Genomic DNA, 17,989 nt, shown 5'->3' on the forward strand with positions numbered 1-17,989 from the left:
GAAGCAGCAATTCACCTGAGCTTCTTCCAGTCTAGTGTAATGCATTTGGTGTTCAGAGTGAGGTCTGTACATTGTAGAAGCCAAATGTAGATTGGGTGACTTCTTTGCTGTTCACCTCCACTCAGATTGTAGGAGTGACTCTGAATTCCTGGTTTAATTCTCCTTCCCACTCTCTGTCTCTGGCCTCCTGCTCTGCTACAGAGAGGCCCTACATGAACTCATCTTCCATATCACCACGTTGCGGCCTTCTCATTCTCCAGCTTCAGGTGACTTGCTCTTCCCTTCTATTTCCGTCACAATTGACTGTTTCTGCCTGTCACAGTTTTACTTCCTCCATTCGAGCATCCAGACCCACTGAGCATGCATCGCAAGCCTGTGACTTTATTTATTTGTTCTTTTAGAGATACAATTCGGTAACAGGCCTTTCTGGCCCAACGAGCCTGCACCACCCCATTACACCCACGTGACCAACTAACCTGTACATCCTCGAAGTATGGAAGGAAACCGGAGTACCCGGAGGGAACCCGTGTGATCATGAGGAGAATGTACTGTCATGTGTGAAGCCAAGCAGAGCTGCAGAACGGATGCTGTTAATGAGAGAGAGATAATGAGAGACAAGGGAGAGCCATTCAAAATGCTAATAAGAGAGAAGAGAGAGATAACGAGAGCGAGACACATAATTCAGTATGTTGGCGTCTGCCACAGACAGTTTGCTCTGAACCTGAACTGTTCATTAACAATCCTGCTGAGACAAGAGGAAGTGTGAAGTTTGATGGACAGGTGATACCCCATCGGAGGAGGGGGAATAAAATAGCGGGTTTGCTAAGGCGCAGGACACACACCACGAGACCCTGGAAAGAGCATTGTGCCCCACAAGTTGGTGGGAGTTTGGAGGACCGATTCGCGGAAATCGGTTAGAAGCTCACAGGGTGTAAAGGTACGACCGGTGGGAACCTGGTGTGTGTCCGCCCTTGCCTGGGTGCCGGGTTCACCACGGAAGAACGATCGCATCCGGAACGGAGGGGTCACAGTCAGTGACCACAATGGGATCAGAAGGCATCGAAAGGTTTGCCTGAAACCTCAACTGTATCTCTCACCCTCTCGCTCTCTCTCTCTCCAACGGTACAACAACAGCGATTACTTCGAACTACACTGAACTGAACTGAACTCTGCTTCACCTTAAGACTGATCATTTTACCCCTAGACTGCGATAGAGCTTGGTTGATTCCTATCACCCTATTTCTGTGTAAATGTGTGTACTATCATTGCTAACCTGTTACATTTAATCCTTGAGGTTAGTGTACTGTATTACTTATTTCTTTAATAAAACTTTATTAGTTCCTAGTAATCACAGACTCCAACGAGTGTTCCATTTCTGCTGGTTTGACAACCCAGTTACGGGGTACGTAACAGTACAGACTCCTTCTAGGCAACAGCCCAATTAAACCCAGGTTGCTTAAATAATAGATGAGGGTGGTGTAATTGATGTGGTGTGCATGGGTTTCAGTAAGATGCCTCATGCATGGCTGGTCCGAACAACGCCCATGGAATTCAAAGCTAGTTAGAAAATTGGATCCAATATTGGCTTTGTAATAGGAGACAGAGGGTGAGGCCTGGAGAGTTATTTTTCGGTTTAGAAGCCCACAATCAGTAGTGTATCACAGAGAGCATAGATGGGCCCCGAACTGGTTGTCATACACACTAATGACTTAAATGTGAATGTAGGAGGTATGATTGGTAAGTTGGCAGATGAGATGAATGTTGGTGGTGTTGTTGATGGTGAAGAGGATTGTTCTAGACTGCAGGATGACGTTGATCAGCAGTGATGGAAAAGGCAGAACAATGGCAGGTGGAATTTCATCCTGTTACATATGAAATGACGTGAAGTATTTTGGGCGTGTTTAATAAGGATGGGACATACACTGTGAAGGTTAGGGCCTTAGGGAGTATTCAAGTACAAAGACCTTGGTGTACAAGTTTAAAGATCTCTGAAGACATTAGCACAGGGAGATAAGGGGTTAAGGCGATATGTGGAATGTTTGCCCTCATAAGCTGGGACATACAGTAGGATATAGAAGCAGAGACATTCTGCTACAGCTTTATAAAACTATGGTTACTCAGCAGTTGGAATATTGTGTGCCGTTCTGGTCAACACAATGGAGACGGTGCAGAGGGAACTCACCCAGGTGTTGCCTGGGATGGAGCACTTAAGTCATGAGGGACTGGGGAGGTTTGCTTGGAGCTGAGGAGGGACAGAGTAGAGGAATACAAAGTAATGAAAGGGTGGATGGTTAGAAACGGTTTCCCACGACAGAGGTGTCCGCTCAGGGGATCCGGCGGTCTGGTACCTTGTGCAGAGAAGCCAAAGACCAGAGAGCATAGGAGAAAGGTGAGGAGTAGAAGGTTTTGGGGGGGTGTAAGAGGGTTTGGAATCTGTAATGCACTGCCTGAGCGGGGGAGGTGAAGGTGGCAGAGACTCTCACGACACTTAGCAACCATCTGGATGAGCACTTATTTCACCAGAGAATGAAAGGCCACAGGCCAAATGCTGGCCAATGGGATTAGTATAGATGGGTGTGCATGACCTGAACTTGCTGGGCCGAATGACCAGTTCTTGTGCAGAAACATGTGGGGAAGGGTTTCCATCGAGACCACCAGAAGGCAGTGTGGGCCCCGTTTGGGGCAAACTGGAGAGTTCCACGAGAACAAGTATCTCACCGGGAACGTTCAGACCTGAAAACACTGAGTTCCTTTTATTGCCTTCAATTCGTGTGTACTTTCTGGTAAACACTACGCCTCTCTCATTGAAATACAATCAAATTACCTGCACGATTTTCCAGTGGACGGAACAATGCTAATTGACAGAGATCTATAAATAAACGTAGGCTGCTTTCATACGTCCCTGTCTGCCATCCTAGCACAATAGATTCATAAAGGATGCCTGACACTTCGCCTGTTTCCTCTGCTCTCTTCTGTTTTCTGGGAGAAGACACAAGAGCTTGAATGCCTGATTGATCAAACTCGAGAATGGCTTCTTCCTCACTCTGTCTCTTCTGAATCAATCACTTCTTTCACATCTCCTTGGTTGTGCTGACGTATTAGAGGGCCATCGCATCACACAGCACAGAAACGGGACTTCCATCTCAAATGGTCCAAGCTGATCTAGAGTCCTACTTGCCAGCATTGGCTCATACCTTTCCAAACCTTTCCTATCCATGTACCTGTCCAAGTACCTTTTAAATACCTACCTCAACCACTCCCTCAGCAGCTCGTTCCATATACTGATCTCCCCTGTGTGCACATGTTCTGAGCGGTGGGATCTGTGGACCCAATGTTAGATAGTGGAATCTATGGGTCCAATGGTGGAGAGTGGGATCAATGGACCCAGTGTTGGACGGTGGGATCCATGGATCTGGTGGTGGAAAGTGGGAAATATGGACATTGCAATCTCTAGTCCCAGTGCTGTGTGGTGGTATTAGGCTGGGCGTCTCCTTTGTGGCTGGTAATCAACTTTCTGTGAATCTACCCCATTAAAGTGACGTGGGGAAGACAACTCTTGTGCATTTAGACCATAAGACCTTTAGGAGCAGAATTAGGCCATTTGGCCCATCGAGTCTGCTCTGCCATTTCACCATGGCTGATCCATTTTCCCTCTCAGCTCCACTCTCCTGCCTGTTCCCATATCCCTTCAACCTCTGGCCAAACAAGAACCTACCAACCTCTGCCTTAGTATATCCAATGACATAGCCTCCACAGCTGCCTGGTACAATTACTTCCACCGATTCATACTCTTCGGGCGAAAGAAATTCCTCCTCATCTCCCTTTTAAAAGGAAACCCCTCTATTCTGAGGCTGTGCCCTCTGGTCCTGGTCTCTCCCAGCATAGGAAACATCCTTTCCACATCCACACTATTGAGGCCTTTCACCATTCAATAGGTTTCAACTAAGTCACCTCATTCTACTGAATTCCAGTGGATACAGGCACAGAGCCATCAAACGCTCTTCATATGACGAACCGTTCAATCCTGGAATCATTTTTGTGAACCACCTTTGAACCCTGTCCAGTTTCAACATATCCTTTCTGAGATAAGGAGCCCAAATCTGCTCACAATTCTCCAAGTGAGGCCTCACCAGTGCTTTATAACGTCTCAACATTACATCCTTGACTTTATATTCTAGTCCTCTTGAAATGAATGCTAACATTGCATTTGCCTTTCTCACCACCAACTCAACCTTGAAATTAAACTTTTGGAAATCCTGCACAAGGACTTCCAAGTCCCCTTGTATATCAGATTTTTGAATTTTCATTCCAGTCTACTCTTTTATTTCTTCTACCAAAATGCACCAGACACTTCCCAACACTGTATTCTATCTGCCACTTCTTTGCCCTTCTCTTAATCTGTTGAAGTCTTTCTGTACTCTCTCTACTTCCTCAAAACGACATAACCTGCCCGTCCACTTCTCTTTCTATTGTCCACAAAATTTGCCACAAAGCCATCAATTCCATCATTCAAGTCATTGACTTATAACGTAAAAAGAAGCGGTCCCAACACAGACCCCCGTAGAACACCACTAGCCACCAGCAGCCAACCAGAAAAGTCTCCCTTTATTTCCTCTCTTTATTACTACATCAACTCAGGCCTAGGGGGGCTGGCATCGGGTAACATCTGTGCGTCTTTGCCTCCCACCAATTAGTCACTGCTTTGTCCATGCTAGTATCTTTCCTGTAATGCCATGGGCTCTTAACTTGTTAAACAGCCTCCTATGTGGCAGCTTGTCAAAGGCCTTCTGAAAATCCAAATACACAACATCAACTGATTCTCCTTTGTCTATCCTGCCTGTTATTTCTTCAAAGAATTCCAGAAGATTTTTCAGGCAAGATTTTCCTCTATGCTGACTATGGGCTATTTTACCATGCGCCTCCAAGTACCCTGAGATCGCATCCTTAGTAATTGACTCCAACATCTTCCCAACCACTGAGGTCAGACTAACTGGCCTATAGTTTCCTTTCTTCTGCCTCTCTCCCTTCTTGAAGAGCGGAGGGACATTTGAAATTTTCCAGTGTTCCAGAACCATTCTAGTGATTCTTGAAAGATCATTACCAATGCCTCCACAATCTCTTCAGTCACCTCTTTCAGAACCCTGGGGTGCACACCATCTGGTCCAGGTGACTTATCTACCTTCAGACCTTTCAGTTTCCCAAGAATCTTCTCCTTAGTAATGGCAACTTCATGCACTTCTGACCCCTGATACTCTTGAAATTCTGGCATACTGCTAGTGTCTTCCACAGTGAAGACTGATGCAAAATACGTATTCAGTTCATCTGCCATTTCCTTGTGCCCCAATACTACCTCTTCAGCATTTTCCAGAGGTCCAATATCTACTTTTGTCTCTCTTTTACACTTTATGTATCTGAAGAAACTTTTGGTATCCTCTTTAATACTATTGGCTAGCTTTCTTTTATATACCGCTTTTTCCTTCTTAATGAATTGTTTTGTTGCCTTCTGTTGATTTTTTAAAAGCTTCTCAATCCTTGAACTTTCCACTATTTTTTGCTCTATGTAACTTTCTTTGGCTTTTATGTTGGTTTTGACTTCTCTTGTTAGCCACTGTTGTGACATCTTTCCTTTAGAATACTTCTTCCTCTTTAGGATGTACGTATCCTGTGCCTCTCGGATTGCTTCCAGAAATTCCAGCCATTGCTGCTCTGCTGTCATCCCTGCTCATTCTTTTTCCAATCAATTTTAGCCAACTCCTCTCTCATGCCTCTGTAATTCCCTTTACTCCATTGTAATACTGATACATCTGACTTTAGTTTCTCCTTCCCAAATTTCAGGGTGAATGGAATCATATTATGATCACTTTACACTAGTGGTTGTTTTACCTTAAGCTCTCTAATCATTTCTGGTTGATTGCACAACACTCCATCCAGAAAAGTTGGTCCCCTTGTGGGCTCAACCATGAGCTGCTCTAAAAAGTCATCTCGGAAGCATCCTCTCTTGGGATCCAGTACCAATTTATTTTTCCCAATCTGCCTGCATATTGAAATCCCCCATGACTATTCTAACTTTGCCCTTCAGGCATGCATTTTCTATCACCTGTTGTAATTTGTAGACCACATCCTTACTACTGTTTGGGGGTCTGTATGCAACTCCTATCAAGGTCTTTTTACCCATGCAGTTCCTTCGCCCTGCCCACAGTGATTCAAAACCTTCCGACCCTATGTCACCTTTTTTGAATGATTTGATTTAATTTTTACCATCAGAGCTATCCACCTCCTTGCCTACCTGCCTGTCTTTTCAATACAAGTGTATCCATAGACATTAAGCTCCCAGCTATAATCTTCTTTCAGCCATGACTCAGTGATGTCCACAACACCATACATACCAAACTGTGACTGTGCTCCAAGTTCATCTGCCTTATTCCATACACTGTACGCATTCAAATTTAACACCTTCAGTCCTGTACTCAGCCTTTTCGATCTTGTCTACCTTTTACATTGCAACTCACCCTGTTGACTGCAATGTTGCCCTATCGTCAGCCTCCTGTTGCCAGCAGTCTCACTACGCAGTGCCTCTGTTTGTAAACCAACTACCTGATCCTCAGTACTATCACGTTGGTTCCCATCCCCCTGCCAGATTAGTTTAAATGTTCAGAACAGCTGTTGTCAACCTGCCTTCAAGGACATTGGACCTCCTCGCGTTCAGGTGTAACCTGTCCCTTTTGTACAGGTCAGACCTTCCCCAGAGGAGATCCCAATGACCCATAAATCTGAACCCTTGCACCCTGCACCAGTTCCTCAGCCACGCATTGATCTGCCAAATTGTCCTATTCTTACCCTCACTGGTGCATGGCATGGACTACAATCCATAGATCAGTATTCCGGAAGACCTGTTTTTCAACTTTCTACCTAGCTCACTAAAATTTCTTCTCAGGACCTCCTCACCTTGTCGACCTAAGTCATTGGTGCCAATATGCCAATATGCCAAGACTTGCGACTACTCACCCTCACCCTTGAGAATGCCATGGACACAATCCGAGATATCCCTGACCCTGCACTAAGGAGGCAACGTACCCTCTATCGCATCCACAGAACCTCATCTCTGTTCCTCTGACTAAGGAATCTCCTATCATCACTGAAGTCCTCTTCACCCCTCTGCTCTTCTGAGCCGCAGAACCGGACTCAGTGCCAGAGACTCTCCCCTGGTAGGTCTGTCCCCCCAGTAGTATCTAACGGTATATATTATTGAGAAGTGTGGGCACATGGCCAAGTGGTTAAGGCATTCGACTAGCGACTTGAAGGTCGTGAGTTCGAGCCCCAGCCGAAGCAGCGTGTTGTGTCCTTGAACAAGGCACTTAGCCACACAGTGCTCTGCGACGACACTGGTGCCAAGCTGTATTGGCCCTAGTGCCCTTCCCTTGGATAACATCGGTGTTGTGGAGAGGGGAGACTTGCAGCATGGGCAACTGCTGGTCCTCCATACAACCTTGCCCAGGCCTGTGCCCTGGAGAGTGAAGACTTTCCAGGCGCTGATCCATGGTCTTACAAGACTAATGGATGCCTTAGTATTATTGAGGGGAACAGCAACAGATGCACTCTGCACTGGCTGTGTATTTCCCCTTCTTCTACTGACAGTCACCCAGTTACTTGTCTCCTGCAACCTAGACGTGACTACCTCCCTGTAATTCCTATCTATCACCTCCTCATTCTCCTATATGAGCTGAAGGTTATTGAGCTGCAGCCCCAGTTCCTTAATACATCCTTTCAGTCAACCCTGTATAGTGCACAAGGAATACATAGTCTAAATGGCCACTGGGGATAGACGCGACAAGGCTTCTTCTCGGCACGAGAAGCCAGGAGGGATGTGAGGCTGTTACCACCCCTTCCCCAGTGGAGAAAGTCTTGAGCCACCAGTTCACTGCTCTTTCAGTGTCTGGTAGATTGGTAGAACCTGAATGGAACACGTACAAGTGCAAAAGGAACTCAACAAGTCCTCTATGGAAAAGAATAAACAGTCAATGTCTCGGGCTGAGATTCTTTTATTTTGAGCTGGAAAGAAGGCTAGGATAAGAGGGGGAACGGAAGGAGTACAATCTGGCAGGCGATAGGTAAGACCAGGTGAGGGGCCAGGTGTGTGGTAGAGGGGATGATGGAGTAAGAAGCTGGAAGGTGATAGGTGGATGAGATAAAGCGCTAAAGAAGAAGGAAACCGATTGGAAGAAAGAGGAGGAGGAGGGGAACCAGAAGGAGATAATGAGCAGGTGAGGAGGGGAGAAGGGATGAGAAGGTAGCTAGAATGGGGAATAGAATAAAAGAGGAGGAAGGAAGGTGAAGACTCTGAGGAGAGTTTTTAGAGTGTGGGAGAAATAAAATTGGGTTTAGTGAAAGAATGGTGTAAGTAGGTGACAGATAATTGACGTGGTCCCAGTAGAGAGACAAACAGACCCGTTAGCCCGCCAAGTTCATATCAATCATCAGTAACCTTTCCCCAGTAAACTTACAGTAATCCCATTCTTTTCTCCTCATATTCCCATCAATTTCCTCTGGATTTTAGCACACACTTACACATGGGGGTCTATTAATCTTCATCCAGTACCTCTTTGGGATGTCGGGGGAAACCACAGCACTGGGAGGAAAGCTATGCCGTCAGAGACAGAACATGCAAACTCCACACAGAAGCAACGCCCAATATCAGGATGGAACCCGGAACTCCAATTCTGTGAGGTTGTGTTCCTACCCGCTGAGCCACTGGGCCACTGGAGCAAGTGGTGGTGACGGGTGGTTAGGATGTAGTGTCAAGGGATTTTCTAAGGTGGCAAGGATGCCTGCAGAGTGTGGATGTGTCAAATTCACAGACACCCTAGTCAGTGCTGGCATGTCCTCACTGAAAATACGCCAGACATGGAATGCTAATGAGAGGCTGGGCACCCTAGAGAGGACCCACTGAAGAAACAGCAGCTATCAGTGATGATATGAGTCATAGATTCTCCACCAAGGGCCATTTAGACTCTCTTGACTCCTTGGCTGTTGAGTGAGATTAGATTAGATTAGATTATGAGGACACGCAGTCCTCTTTTATTGTCATTTTGTAATGCATGCATTAATAAATGATACAATGTTCCTCCAGTGTGATATCACAGAAACACAGGACAGACCAACGCTGAAAAACTGACAAAAACCACAAAATTATAACATATAGTTACAACAGTGCAAAACAATACCGTAATTTGATAAAGAACAGACCATGGGCATGGTAAAAAAAAGGTCTCAAAGTCTCTCGAAAGTCCCATCATCTCACGCAGACGGTAGAAGGGAGAAACTCTCCCTGCCATGAGCTTCCAGCGCCGCAAACTTGCCGAGGCAGCACCAGGAAGCACCCGACCACAGCCCACTTTTGAGTTTGTCTGAAAACTTCGAGCCTCCAACCAGCCCTCCGACACCGAGCACCAAGCACCATCTCTGCCGAGCGCTTCAACACTGACTCCGGCCGCCAAGCAATAGGCACAGCCAAGGATTTGGGGCCTTCCCCTCCAGAGATTCTCGATCGCACAGTAGCAGCGGCAGCGAAGTGGGCATTTCAAAAGTTTTTCCAGATGTTCCTCCGTGCTTCTCACGTCTGTCTCCATCAAATCAGGATTGTGCACGGCCCCCTACTTAACAAATACAGGTATCATTCCGCGGTGGCTGCGCATGCTGCGTCGTGCCGCCTTCTTCTCCTCCCCTCCTTGACAGCAAATGGAAGAGGCTTGGGTAGACACCTTGGTCAGCATGGATGAATTGGACTGAATGGCCTGTCTTCCATGTTGTATCGATCTCTGGCTCATCTTTCTGTCTCCATCCGCCCAAGGTAAGCAGGGATAGTTAAGAGCTGCCACAATAATAGGGGGTCTGTTTTCCATCTCTTCGGCACAGTAAGAGTTTGTAAGTAGGGAAAGAAAGACTCCACTTCTCAGCCTGGTTAAACCCTGGGCCCATTTCCGAAATGGTGCTGGGGCCTGTTTGTGGCTATGAAGACGAAGGGTCTCGGCCCGAAACGTTGACTGTACCTCTTCCTAGAGATGCTGCCTGGCCTGCTGCGTTCACCAGCAACTTTGATGTGTATTGCTTGAATTTCTAGCATCTGCAGATTTCCTCGTGAAAAGTTTTTCATTTGGTCTGGTCTTTTGTGCGCAGTTCCTTGCAAACCTAGGAAACCACCCCCAGTTCTGCCAAGCCAGCTTCCCTTCATTGGACAATCTAGGACTTCCGGATCCTTTCAATAAGGGTCTTATTCTAGCCGTGCAATTCACAGATGTTCCACTTTAATAAAAAGCTACTTGTTTTTATTATATCCAGATGCTATTTTCAATGTTACTTTTTATACTCCTGCTCCTGCCCACTCCTTCCTCCCTCCTTGTCTACCTCAGCACACCTTCCCTAAATAAGTCTCCACACCAGCCGTCCCAAAATAAGGGCTCTGTGTGTGAGCAGCTTGGTCGAAGTCTCTGCTGTGTCTTCTTCGGCTTTCACTGTGGATCTATTGGCAGCTTTCGGGAGGTCAACTTCGTCAAAAGACACAAATTGGCGTCTCCTCGGGAGAATGCGGTGGTCAGCTTCTTCAGCCAGCACAGTCCGTGCGGTGAAGGGCTGCCCACGAATGATGTTTAGCATTTGGTCCTAGTGAAGGTGAAAAAAAGGGAGTCTGATTTCCAAGTCAATAGAATATGTATTTTTAGAACTCAGAACACAGAACAGGAACAGGCCTTTTAGCCCACGATGTTGTGCCAAGCCAAATAAATTTGTAATCAAATAGCCAACTAAACTAATCCCTTCTGCCTACACAATGTCCATATTCTTCCATTTTCCTCACGTTCATGTGCCTAAATAAACGTCTTTTAAATGTCCCCAATGTATCTGCCTGTACCACCACCCCTGGTAGAGCATTCCGAGCACTCACTACTGCCTGTGTTAAAAACTTGCAGCTCAGAACTTTGAACCTATCCCCTCTCAACTTAAATGCATGCCCTCTGATATTAGACATATCAATCCTGAAAAAAAAATACTGTCTGTCTACTCTATGTATGCCTCTCATAATCTTATAAACCTTTTAGAGATCTACCTTCAGCCTCTGAAAGCAAGCCACGTTTGTCCAACCTCTCATTATAACACATGCCCTCCAATCCAGGCAGCATCCTGGTAAGCCTCTTCTGCACCCTCTCCAAAGCCTTGACAGTTGGGCAACCAGAACGGTATGTAATACTCCAGATGCGACCTAACTATTGTTTTTTTCAAGCTGCAACATGATTTCCTGATTTTTGAACTCATTGTCTTACCTAATAAAGGCAAACATGCCATATGTGCTGTGTATTTAATATTTCAATAGTAATTGAGTAATCTTGTTATATATTGATTGATTAAGGATCCTCATTCATTTAAATAATTCATTATGGGCTAGATGTATAAATACATGAATTACACACGTCATCTCACTACCATGTGATATGTGCGCGCCTCACTTAAAGTAAACTGGATGTTAGACCCGCATTTTGGACTTCCGTGTCTTCCTTTGAATTAGTTTAATGTTTTGAAGTTACAAAACATAATATTGGCAACGAGGTATTTTAAAAATGAACTCAAGAAAGATACCGACCTGCTAAAGCACAGATAGACATTCAAGGAACAGCCGAATTTAAGAAAAGTAGTGCAATACATGCAAAGACAGTTGAAAGGGATGACACAATCGAGTATTAAAAAAAGGTCAGGCAATGGAGGAATTCATGGTTCATAAAGAGTGATAAAAGTAATAATCACTTAAAAAAGAGCAGAACTGGCTGGCTACATCAGAAAGATTGATGTGTTTGATTACGCAATGGATAATTGGCTCATGTATAATTGAGCTATTGGAATAGTATTTTGAAGGAAATTAAATAACCAATGAGAAATGAGTACCAATTTTGCTGAGTTTGTTGGTTTTAAAGGTGTGCAGTTTGCTTCGAAGTTTAACTGCTCCAACTAAACAAGCAGAAATGAGCTTTGCCAATATTGTAAAAGTAATGCAGGAACACTTAGAACCAAAGCCATTGTTAATTGCAGAACACTTTAGGTTTCATAAATGGAATCAAAAAGAAGGGGAGTCCATTTCAGTGTTCATGGCTTAAGAGACTGTCTGAGCTTTGTCAGTCTGGTAATGGGCTTAATGATGTACTCAAAGATCATTTAGTTTGTGGAATCTTAAAAGAAAGCATTTAAAAATGGCTCCTAACTGAAGCACAATCTACATTCAAGAGAGCAGTTGAAATTGCTGCTTCAATGGAAACTGCAGACACAATTGAGTTGCAGTCAGGAATGAAAATGAGCACGAATAAAATTGCAGCATCTAATCAGAAACCAGCCTGGACAACTAAATCATGTTGCCGTTGTTGCAGGGGCTCACATACACTAAACAAATGCAAATTTAAAGGTGAAGCTTACAAAAATGCAACAAAATAGGACACATACAAAGAGTACGTCAGGCAGACAAAATAAATAGACTGCACAGAGAAGCCAAAAAGATAAAAAATCAAATTGCAGTTTCAAGAAGGGCACTAATCTGCATGCTGTTTGGTGAAAAACCCAGTAAAGATGACAGTGACCAGAATTGAGTAGCCTTGAGATTTACAATGTGTAAACTAACAAAGGCAAGCAATATGGCTTTCACCAAAAGTGAACGGAAAATTAATTAAACTGGAATTGGACATTGACTCGGCTGTTTCAGTCATTTTGCAAAATGAATTGAGAGCCATTTCAAAGATATTAAACTGAAGCTTGTAGATATCTAACTGAGAACTTATACTGGAGAATTGATAACTCCTGTTGGAATGACATTCGTGACAGTGAAACACAACAACCAATAAGCCACATTGAGCTTGTATGTGGTAAAAACAGAAGGACCAGCATTGTGGCAGTGTGATTGACTGAGACAACTACAACTTGATCAGCCATCCATCCACAATTTGCATGCTACATCTCCTGCAATGAAGCCATCTGAAAGTGAATTAAGATAGGCACTGGGTGAAGCCACAACTGTCTCCATGCCGAACACCACCAACTGTTTCCAAACAGAGGACAAACAGGTGTCGATGCCAACCTCTGTGCCTCTGGTTGGAAAGCATATTGGGTCAAGGAAGGACCATGCAGCTCAGAGGAATCATGAAGGTGACAAAAGCAGTGGTCTGACGACCACACTTTTTGTAGGCAACATATCTGAAAAAGCTTCTGATAATGAGACAGCTACTTGTGAAATGTGGCTTGGATTTAAGATGGAAGAGAGTTCAAGGAGTCTCAGGAAATTTGCAAACATTCATCTTTTGTGAATATAAAGAACCAGAATCTACTCCGTGTGCATCAAGGTTATTGCATGAACTTCAAGTGGGAGACAAAAAGCTGCTTGTAAAAGTAGATGCAAAGACCATAGTCCAGCTGGATGGATGGAAGGCCAAAATGAAAGGAGTCAGTGGAGATACAAAAACAGAGGATTCATCAGATGATGTTATGGATGAGGAAACGAAGAGGAGAGATCAGATCGTAAAGGGAACAATAGAAGGATTGATAAGACAATATTCCCAAGATCCAGATGCACAAACTAGAAGAAGAAAAAGTAAGGGAGAGATGGAGAGAAAGAATGCGAATGAAAAAGAGAAAGGAGTGAAGGAGAGAAGGAATGTGAGAAAGACAAAAACAGGATCAAAGTAGTTCTGGAGAAAGAAAAGGAGAAGATAGGGGTCCCGAGCTGTCAGAATTACTCCTTACGGTCTCAGAGTTAACTTCTACAACCACCACTGCGGAGGCTCTGCAGCCTGAGATTGTTTTCACAGCCACAAGTCTCACCTGCCAAGCAGTGTGATCCCCTTCTCATGAAATAGGTTATCCTGCACAGCGATTAAATTTGTAAGCCTGAAGGGGACAATTTAAAATGTACAATGTTGTGGATGTCTGTATGTAGTAATTGTATTATATAGGATAGCGTGTATATAGTTGAGATGCATCCTCGTTTGTGTTGGAGTTTATGGCTAAGCAGGGAGGAGTGTTGTATATTTAATATTTTATTAATATTTGAGTAACCTTGTATATATATTGGTTGGTTAAACTTTCTTGCTTGTTTATATAATTCATTATGGGTTATATGTATACAGTGCATATGTGAACTGCATAGGTCATCACGCTGCCACCTGATACGTGCGCGTCTCACTTAAAGTAAACTCCACGTCAGACCCGGATTTCGGACACCCGTGTCTTCCTTTGACTTATTTCGATGTTTTGAAGTTACAGACCATGCCTCCTTAAGCACCCTACCAACTTGCGGTCTGTACAGATGCTGCTGTTCTGACCTACCTCCTGGAGTTGGGTCAGGGTTGAAGAATTCAACTCAGATTAGTATATTGTCCTAGTGTGGGCACGTGGCCAAGTGGTTGAGGCACTGGACTAGCGACCTGAAGGTCGTGAGTTCGAGCCCCAGCCGAGGGAACGTGTTGTGTCCTTGAGCAAGGCACTTAATCACACATTGCTCTGTGACGACACTGGTGCCAAGCTGTATGGGTTCTAACGCCCTCCCCTTGGACAACATTGGTGTAGTGGAGAGGGGAGACTTGCAGCATGGGCAACTGCAGGTCTTCCATACAACCTTGCCCAGGCCTGCGCCCTGGAGAGTGAAGACTTTCCAGGCGCAGATCCATGGTCTCGCAAGACTAACGGATGCCTTTTAGTATATTGTCCTATGCACCAGGATATGATGAGATTTGATGCTTGTGCTTGTGCTCACCCTGCAATTATAGATGTGTTCGATTAGTCCGGGTAAGGTAATGGGTGAGGCCTTGGTGCAGATAATAAAACTGCTGGCTCACAGCTCCAGAAACCCAGGTTCATTCCTGACCTCGGGTGCTGTCTATGTGGAGTTTGCAGGTTTTCCCTGTGACTGCATGGGGATTTCTCTGACTGCTCCGAATTCCTCCAACTTCGCAATGACATGCGGGTTGCTGTAAATTGCTGCCAGTGTGTAGCAGATGAGGGCTGAGTCAGTACCATGTTACAATCATCACACTCCTTGATTCCTTTCATATTGAAACACCTCCCCCTCTCAGTTTTGAAGGAAACGACTGAGCCCCACAACCCTCTCAGTAAAGAATTCCAAAGATTCACTTCCCACTGACTGAAGATACTTCTCCTAATTTTAGTCTTAAGATGACTTATAGTCTGAGACCATGACCCTAGTTGTAGACCTGCGGCCACCAACAAGTTTGAGAAAAATTATGTGACTATTGACTGTGAAGATGTTTGTACAGTGACATGCTTTAGATGGGGGATGTGGTTCAGAGGCCTCAGCATTTTCCTAGGGCAGTAATAAAGACCATGTGCACTCCAGTTAGTGTTGATGCTTTGGACCAACTGTCAAATGCTTCACCACATCCTCATTGGCCGGACCCCCATGCAGGCACCGGCTTCTTGTCAGCTGTGGCTCTGGCACAGTGCATTCTGGGTTCAAATCCTGCTCCAGAGACTTGACCACAAAAATGCAATTGGATGTCAAAGTGCAGCGTTGAGGGAGCACACAGTGGTCAATACTGTTTCCTTTCCTGCTCTGAGCCAAAGCCCAGCTTATTTCTTGTGTGCTCTGAAGGCTTGCTGGTGCTTTCTCACAGCAAAATCACAGGAACAGATTATTAATCATGAGCGTGTCACTCAACAAAAGTGATTATCGTGCACAATTAGTTGGTGCATTTCCCTCATTGGTGACTACAGGTCGAAAGTTCCATTAAAAGCTCAGGCACCATGAAGGATGAATTAGAAATCTAAGTCCCCCTTTCACCACACTGCCAACACTGTTAGGCCAGTGTCTGACCCACTGGGTTCTGTGCCTGTTAGGCTGGTATCTGACCTACTGGGTCCTGTGCCTGTCAGGCCGGTGTCTGACCCACTGGGTTCTGTGTCTGTCAGGCCAGTGTCTGACCCACTGGGTTCTGTGCCTGTCAGGCCGGTGTCTGATCCACTGGGTTCTGTGTCTGTTAGGCTGGTGTCTGACCCACTGGGTTTTGTGTCTGTTAGGCCAGTGTCCGACCCACTAGGTTCAGTGCCTGTCAGGCCGGTGTCTGACCCACTGGGTTCTGTGATTGTCAGGCCAGTGTCTGAGCTAATGGGTCCTGTGTCTGTCAGGCCAATGTCTGACCGACTGGGTTCTGTGTCTGTCAGGCCAGTGTCTGACCCACTGGGTTCTGTGTCTGACCCATTGGTTTCTGTGTCTGTTAAGCCGGTGTCTGACCCACTGGGTTCTGTATCTGTCAGGCCGGTGTCTGACCCAATGAGTTCTGTATCTGACCCATTGGTTTCTGTGTCTGTCAGGCCGGTGTCTGATCCACTGGGCTCTGTATCTGTCAGGCTGGTGTGTGACCCACTGGGTCCTGTGTCTGATCCACTGAGTTCTGTGTCTGTCAGGCTGGTGTCTGACCCACAGGGTTCTGTGTCTGTCAGGCCGGTGTCTGACCCACTGGGTTCTGTGTCTGTCAGGCCAGTGTCTGACCCACTGGGTTCTGTGTCTGTCAGGCCAATGTCTGACCCACTGGGTTCTGTGCCTGTCAGGCCGGTGTCTGACCCACTGGGTTCTGTGCCTGTCAGGCCAGTGTCTGACCCACTGGGTTCTGTGTCTGACCCAATGGGTCCTGTGTCTGTCAGGCTGGTGTCTGACCCACTGGGTTCTGTGTCTGTCAGGCCGGTGTCTGACTCACTGGGTTCTGTGTCTGACCCACTGGGTTCTGTGTCTGTCAGGCCGGTGTCTGACCCACTGGGTTCTGTGTCTGTCAGGCCGGTGTCTGACCCACTGGATTTGTGCCTGTCAGGGCAGTGTCTGACCCACTGGATTCTGTGTCTGTCAGGCCAGTGTCTGACCCACTGGGTTCTGTGCCTGTCAGGCCGGTGTCTGACCCACTGGGTTCTGTGTCTGTAAGGCCAGTGTCTGACCCACTGGGTTCTGTGTCTGACCCAATGGGTCCTGTGTCTGTCAAGCTGGTGTCTGACCCACTGGGTTCTGTGTCTGTCAGGCCGGTGTCTGACTCACTGGGTTCTGTGTCTGACCCACTGGGTTCTGTGTCTGTCAGGCCGGTGTCTGACCCACTGGGTTCTGTGTCTGTCAGGCCGGTGTCTGACCCAGTGTGTTCTGCGTCTGTTAGGCCGGTGTATGACCCACTGGGTTCTGAGCCTGCAGGCCGGTGTCTGACCCACTGGATTCTTTGCCTGTCAGGCCAGTATAGACTCACTGGGCTCTGTGTCTGTCAGGCCAGTATAGACTCATTGGGCTCTGTGTCTGTCAGGCCGGTGTCCGACCCACGGGGTACTGTGCCTGATAGTCTGGTGTCTGACGCACTGGGTTCTGTGCCTGTCAGGCCAGTGTCTGATGCACTGGGTTCTGTGCCTGTCAGGCCGGTGTCTGACCCACTGGGTTCTGTGTCTGTTAGGCCAGTGTTCGACCCACTGGGTTCTGTGCCTGTCAGGCCAGTGTCTGACCCACTGGGTTCTGTGTCTGTCAGGCCAATGTCTGACCCACTGGGTTCTGTGCCTGTCAGGCTGGTGTCTGACCCACTGGGTCCTGTGTCTGTCAAGCCGCTGTTTGACCCACTAGTTTCTGTGTCTGCCAGGCCAGTGTCTGACCCACTGGGTTCTGTATCTGTTAGGCCAGTGTTCGATCCACTGGATTCTGTGCCTGTCAGGGCAGTGTCTGACCCACTGGTTTCTGTATCTGACCCATTGGTTTCTGTGTCTGTCAGGCCGGTGTCTGGCCCACTGGGTTCTGTGTTCGTCAGGACGGTGTCTGACCCACTGGGTTCTGTGTCTGTCAGGCCGGTGTTTGACAACCTAGGTTCTGTGCCTGTCAGGGATGTGTCTGACCCACTGGGCTCTGTATCTGTTAGGCCAGTGTCTGACCCACTGGGTTCTGTGTCTGTCAGGCCGGTGTCTGACCCACTGGGTTCTGTATCTGTCAGGCCGG

This window comes from Mobula birostris, chromosome 8 (assembly GCF_030028105.1).
Source record: "Mobula birostris isolate sMobBir1 chromosome 8, sMobBir1.hap1, whole genome shotgun sequence".
In the NCBI taxonomy this organism is placed as follows: Eukaryota; Metazoa; Chordata; class Chondrichthyes; order Myliobatiformes; family Myliobatidae; genus Mobula; species Mobula birostris.